Here is a 7,346-nt window from a genome sequence, read left to right as displayed (position 1 = left end):
ATGAGAGCTTATTTAAATATAAACAAAATGGTGAAATTATAGACTAAATTATTAAAGCAATTATGTTGTGTGGAAAAATCAAGTGTAAAATTGTTCTTTTACCGCAGATACAAAGTATTTTTTTCTCTAATTTTTAAAAATATTAAAAAGTAAAAGATTTTAAAAAAATTGGAACTTCTGAATTGTAGACGTGGGTACAGGACAACATCTGTAAAATAGTTTGCTAAAGAAATACAAAAGACCCTGTGCCAAAAAATATATGCTCAGAATGATCTTATTGTTCTTGGACTAATCGTACCGATAGTTTTATAGAAGTGTAATTATACGAAACAAATCTTTTGAAGTTGATGTGATCAACAAAATGGAATTTAACACTTACAATTATTAATCTAAAATAAATTTTTAATGAAAAAATAATTTGTCAGAAGTGGGATTCGAACCCACGCCCACAGAAGTGGACTGCGACCTGAACGCAGCGCCTTAGACCGCTCGGCCATCCTGACACTGGTAGCGCACGCGTCGTTAGTGAGAGTATTTCGAATGCAGAAAAAAAACGAAGAGCGCAATTTTCGTGAAAATAAACCGTGGATAAAGCGATTAATATAGATTTGAAATTAAATTTTTATTTATTAGTTAACGTAATTAATGTAAATGTATTATTATTTTGTAGGTTTTTTGCCCAAGTCAGCGTTAAATTGATGTAAGTGTTTATGAGAGATCTTAAAAAAAAAACTAGTGGGGTGGGTGGCATCGTGCCTTAAGGCAAATTGCTGGAACTTCCCGTACCGTAACGAAATGTTCGAGGAATATTGAATGTTTTCAAATAGATTATTATAAATATTGTAACATTCTCTAATATTTATAAGAATTATATAAACTGAATTGCAGAGTTGAAATTATTTGTTTAAAGTATATTAGAACTATAGTCAGAATTAAAAATAAAATCTGAATTATTTTCGATATACAAAAAATTTAAAAAATTTAAAAAAAAAAAAAGATGGTACAATTTTTTTTTTCCAAAATCAATTATTTTGTTAAGACAAGCAGAAAGTTCTTTGAATCAATTGAATCGGACGCTTAATTCTCTCAAAAACTGCCATTTTTTGTACATTTAGCTCTGTATCACCGAAATGGCTGGGCCTGCCTTTGCGAAAAACTGATAACCCCTTCTCCCAATCATTACTAATTGAATGTTTTTTAGATCATTCAAATCGGATGCTCCGTTCTCTCAAAAACTCGATTTCTATTTTCTGCACTCTTTGCTCCTTATCTCCATAACTGCTGGACCTGCCTTTGCCAAAAACTAATCAGCTCTTCTCCTTATCAATAGGAATCGAATATTTTTTAAATTATTCAAATCGGTTAATCCGTACGCCCGAAAACGTGGGCGAAAATTTGTATCCATACATACATACACACACACACACACATACATTTTTTCTGAGGTATGCCAAAACGTTCAGAAACCTTCAAAACGTCGAGAAATGTAAAAAATTTCAATTCCGATTTTCGGCCCATTACAATAACTTACCCTACGGGAAGTTCAAAAAAAAAATTAAGATATGCTTTGGTCGTGGGATCAAATATATATAATTGTAAAAGATTTCATTTTTTTGAATAATGTAAATCGATGACCAATTTCAAGAAACTATCATACTAAAAAAAATAATTTATATAACAATAAATGCAAAGTGAATGTAAAATATCCTTCAACTGAATTTCGATTTAATTCATATGATGATTATATAATTCTGAAAAAGATGCTTGCAAATCAGTAAAATAATAGCGAGAAATATTACGAAAACTGAAGCAAAATGTAGTATGTGCAATAATATTTAAAAAAAAATGAATTAACACATATAAAAAAGTAATTTTAGATAATTGTAGACAAAAATTGTAAACTATCATGAAAAATTGGCAATATATTATAGAAATAAGACATGTAGAATAGCGCTGTAATTAGGTTAATACCATTCGATGTTGGCTTTCGAAACAATAATATATTTTATACCTGGATAGAAATCACAAGAATGTACCAGGTAAGGTTTTTAAATCGAATGCAAATTTCCGGCTTTTGTCATAACCGGCTCAAGTTACTCCTACGTATTTGCTGTACTTGCCCTTCCCCTAAAACTAATCATGCTTTTTGAATTATTTTTGCTCTGTATCTCAAAATCGCTGGACCTGTCTTTGCAGAAAACTAATCAGCACGTGTACTAATTGTCAATACTAATTGTATGCCTCTTTAATCATTCTAATCGGATGTTCTGCATTCTCAAATACTGCTACTTTATAGAATGTTTTTTGAATAATTCAAATCGGACGCTCCGTTATCTCAAACACGGAAATACGATTTTTAGGTTTTTTGGTTTTAATTACCAAACGGCTAGACCTGCCTTTGCCAAAAACTAATCATCTCCTCATCAGTAGAAACCGAATGTTTTTTAAATTATTCAAATCGTTTGATCTGTGTTTGCGAAATTTTTTTTGAGAGTTGACAAAATGTTCAGAAACCGCTAAAACGTGAAGATATACAAAAATTTTCAATTTCGATTTTAGGACAATTACAATAACTCACCTAAAGAAAAGGTAATAAAAATTTAGAAATATTTGAAACAATTAATATTGATTATTAAATTTATTTAATAATTTTTCAATTAAATGATTTTTTATTATGTTTATACCTCTAACTTTTAATTACAGTGCGAGAAATTAAAGAAACTTGCTTTAAGGTCAATGCCATGTTCAAATAGTTCCTTCTATGTTAATACATTTTAGGTATGACTCGAAATTTGTATAATAATTAATAGATGTGATAACAACAAAAACAAGTGATGCATGGCATCGTGCCTTAAGGCAAATTGCTGGAGCTCCCCGTATCAATAACTAAATAAGTAAAGCGCTTTGCAAAACATTGAAAAAAATAGGTTTTTGAGAAATTTTGAAATGTTTGAAAAAATTTGACTTTTTTGAATTTTTTTTTAGTATTTCTATTTTTAAATTTTTGAACATTTTTTTTAAGCAATCGCACTGCATAGATGATTTGTGCACGAAATATGAGAGCGCGTGAGCGCCGCGTAGTCGTCTAGCATGCAAACATTAGTACGGAATTCATATATAAATGTACACAAAATTTTTTCTTTTATTATAATCTTTATAAATTATCTTATAATATAATATACATATGCCTAATGTTCATTTTTGACCTCCAAATGGCATTATTTTTCACTTTTTTTTATTGAATTTCCGGAGCCTGCCTTTACAAAAATTTCACAAGTTCATTTCGTCAATACAAGTAAAATGTTTTTTGAATCATTTAAATCGGACGCTCCGTAATTTCAAAAACGGAAATATCATTTTTGCGCCGTATCTTCAAAACGGTTAGACCTACCTTTAACAAAAACTAATCAGCACGTCTTCTTATCAGTAGGAATCAATTGTTTTTTTGAATCATTCAATTCGGTTAATCCGTGTTCGCGAAATCGTCGACGAAAATTGTATCCGCACACACACACATACATCCATTTTTTCTAAGGTTTGCCAAAATGTTCAGAAACCTTTGAAACGTAAAAATATATAAAAATTTTCATCTTCGATTTTTGCGATTACTATAACTTACCCTACGAAAAGTTTAAAAAAATGTAACATTTAAACATAATAAATGTAAATTATCCTCCGACGCCACCTTTAATATCCTTTATGATAATTCGTTCGTCGCGTTCAGATGTTTCGTGAAAAGGATCAAAGGATTCAAAACTGAGCCGTCATCATTGCCTCGTTTGCTCCACCTCTCTACCTGCCTGCCTGTCTTTCTACCCGTCCACTCGTCCACCCGTCCACCCGTCCGCCCGTCCGTCTATCCGTCTGTCTGCCAACTCACGCACGATTTTAACAAACGAATAAACGTTTCGCTTAATTAAAGCGAAACTCGGTTTAAAAATGCCAACAGACCGTGACTAGAGAAAGCGACGCGGTTAATAAATTACATTATTTATATGTGCGATGTGTGCGGTTTCACTAAATACGCCGAGGAGGATGGAAATTATCCTTTGGGAATATGTTGATGGACTTTGGTAAAGTTGAAAGTAATAAAGAGATATAATCATCATACTCATTACTATTTTTAGGAATTAAAAAATTATTAGGAATATTTATCCTGGTTAATATAAGACGATAAGATTATCAGGCATAACAATAAATTTTGTAGACGCCCGGCGCAATGCTTCTTATAAAAGTCAATTAATTACACTACACACGAACAATCTATTACCTCGAAGAACCAGATATAATTTATTAGAGAATGGCTGTATCAGACCTTTAAAATAAGTAATTTATAAAAAAATAAATAAGTTTAGTATAGATAGTATTTATTTGGTAACAGATGTTAATGGTTTTGCCGATGCGTACAGAAAGAATACATTTCTTATAACTAGCTAGTTTAGTACCTATACCAGGGTAGGAAATCATTTTATTGATGTCAGGTAGAAAAAGACAGGTGTATGAGATTTGTGAGGCTCGAATAAATTTTGAGATCACTTAACATAATTAAGTGCCCATAGGGTAAGTTATAGTGCTCGCAAAAAATCGAAAATATTTTTTTATATATCTTTACGTTTCAAAGGTTTCTGAATATTTGGCATACCTTAGAAAAAATAAATGTATGTGTGTGTGTGCGTTTGTGTATGTGTGTGCGGTTACAAATTTTCGTCGACGATTTCGGGAACACCGATCAGCCGATTTGAATAATTCAAAAAACATTCGATTCGTGTTGATAAGGAGATGTGCTGATTAGTTTTTTGCAAAGGCAGGTCTAGGCGTTCCGAAGATACGGGGCAAGAAGTGCCAAAAATGGTAACTCAGTTTTTAAGAGAACGGAGCGTTCGATTTTAATAATTCAAAATTCGATTTTAATAATTTTGCTTGCATAGACGAAATGAAGAGCTGGTGAAATTTTTGTAAAAGCAGGACCAGTGTCTACGGAGATCCAATAAAAAAAAAGTAATGCCATTTGACGGTCAAAAATGAACATTAGACATATGTAAATCGTATTATCAATATCAAAGTACAAATTTTGTGTACATTCATATGGGTTCCGTGCCAATATTTACACGTTAGACGAGTACGCGGCGCTCACGCGCTTTTATATTTCGGCTCCAAATCAGCTGTGAAGCGCGATGGCTTAAAAAAATATTTAAAATTTTCAAAAAAACAAAACAGAATACAAAAAAAAACTAAAAAAATTCCAATTTTTCAAAAAATCTTTTTTTTTTCAAAGTTTTAATAATTTAGTTTTCGGTACCCAACTTTCTCCGTAAGGCACGATGCCATGCACTACTATTGAAATTACATTGATTACATATTTCTAAAAAAAATTGATAAGGTATAAGTTATATACCATGTAGAACAAATCTTTTTTGTATATAACAAATGCTGCCGAGTACTCATAATTTAATAATATACGTATATTTAACTAACCATGATATCCTATTAACTCTTTTGCTACAAAAGTCCTCTATACACTATAGATGAGTTAAACTATTGGTAATTTCTATTTTTATTGCATTTTTGTAATATTAATGAAAGCGAATTTTTTATTTTTTTGCACATTTTTATTGTGAGAGTATCATAGTGATCTCTCCCTAATTAGGAGAAACAACATATATTTACAAGATTAAACATTTTATCAAATTTCATACACAATTTTCAATTTCTGAGCGACAAAAAATAGTTTCGAAACATGCTTCAAGTTAGGCAAAACTTTTTGAAATTAATTTATACCTAAAATTATTTTTTATAGATTTAAAAGTAATATGGGCAAAATGTTTGATATTCGACCTAAAAAATGAAAAAAATGCGCGTAAAGTACAAACGCGATTGCAATTAAACTAAACCGATTGACAGTTTTTTGAACCATTACTTTCACTACATTTTTTGTTCTCGTTTTTAGAAGTAATAAACAATCCATTGGTAATCCAATACGGGTAACTAAAGATAATACAAAAGCTGTTGATTGTGAGTTTTAATGTATTTATATACTATCTTGTCAAAAATTGTACCTCGAGATTTGAGGATTGTAAGTACTGAAGCAGATATAAAAGAACTGAAGTATTTTCAATAATAATTACCTTAGAATTATGTGGAACCTGAACAGTACGACATTTTAAAATATATTATTTTTTATAATCATGTACGAGCAACGATGTATTATGGTTTTAATTTTTATTAAATCTAGATTTCAACGTTATAACCTCAAACATTTGACTTTTGACAAGCCTCATGATTGCGAGTCAAAGATATCACGTGAGAAGATAATTTCGACCAATCATATCCACACTTCGTTTCTAACGGCCACATCGATAGCCAATGACAAATCAGTATTTGTGGTGTAACGCAATTCCGTTGCATTTTCGCCGAGTTACTCTTAGTCGCGCGTAAAGAATATTCGAAACTAATTGAAAGATGATTGAAATTATTCAAAACTATATGAAATTAATTGACATTTGTAACGAATAAATTAAAATCGGTTTCACTTAAACTTACAATACAAGTGAATGTAACCTTATATCTCAATCGCTATCAAATTTCGACTGAAATCAAGGTAAACATAACTCGCGCTTCATTCTATGATGTAATATATAGATATGTATACATTGATATATGATGTAACTAGACAATTGAGTTACATAACAATCGGAGCAGTTAGTTATCCTAGTATATAGGTTATCATGTTACAAGGAGCAGATGAGTAACCTCACGATATAATGAACCTTAGTACCGTTTTCGAGAGCTACCAAGATAGGCGATTAATTTTCTAATTTACGTCTCTCATACCAATTTGCAGGCATTAAATTGTAATACATGTCTTGTAAGGTATTACATGGTATTATAATGGGCTGGAAAAATATAAGTATTTTCTTTTATGAAGCATTTTTTCATAATGAAAACCTGGGCCTTTGCGATGCGAGAACTGTACGTAATTAATTTTTTGTTGCATAAGCTTATAGTAAATAATTAGCGAATTAATATTTTTGTTGGGATTCTCGTGCAGAGTTTTCGCCTTTAAATTTAATTATGAATAATTATTTTGTAAGCTTATGATGATAATTATCTAAGTACATTATGAGATTTGGAGAAACTTTATTACTCACATGCTATTTCAGAATGAGTTGTAAGTGTGGTGCGATTATATATCTACTTCATTCATTACCAAATGCTCTGTTATTCAAAAATGATTTCTATAAAAAATCCAAACTTGCAAATCATTTCCCAAATGCCTAGATTATTCTTTGACGTCAGAATGATCTCGAATAATCTACTTGAATTTCATAGTCGTTTTATCCTATTTA

General features: G+C 30.7%; 1 non-coding gene across 1 annotated transcript; it reads right to left on the bottom strand.

Moving 5' to 3' along the window:
* Positions 1 to 419: 419 nt before the first annotated feature.
* On the bottom strand, positions 420 to 503 carry Trnal-cag. The gene has a single exon. It is a non-coding gene; the product is annotated as a tRNA-Leu (tRNA).
* Between the last annotated feature and the right edge of the window lie 6,843 nt (positions 504 to 7,346).

The sequence above is a fragment of the Ctenocephalides felis genome, unplaced genomic scaffold (assembly GCF_003426905.1).
Source record: "Ctenocephalides felis isolate EL2017-DRISC unplaced genomic scaffold, ASM342690v1 CF-g0.4_SCAFFOLD_03573, whole genome shotgun sequence".
In the NCBI taxonomy this organism is placed as follows: domain Eukaryota; kingdom Metazoa; phylum Arthropoda; class Insecta; order Siphonaptera; family Pulicidae; genus Ctenocephalides; species Ctenocephalides felis.
Note: the sequence above shows the minus strand (reverse complement) of the source record. Positions and strands in the feature narration are given on the sequence as shown.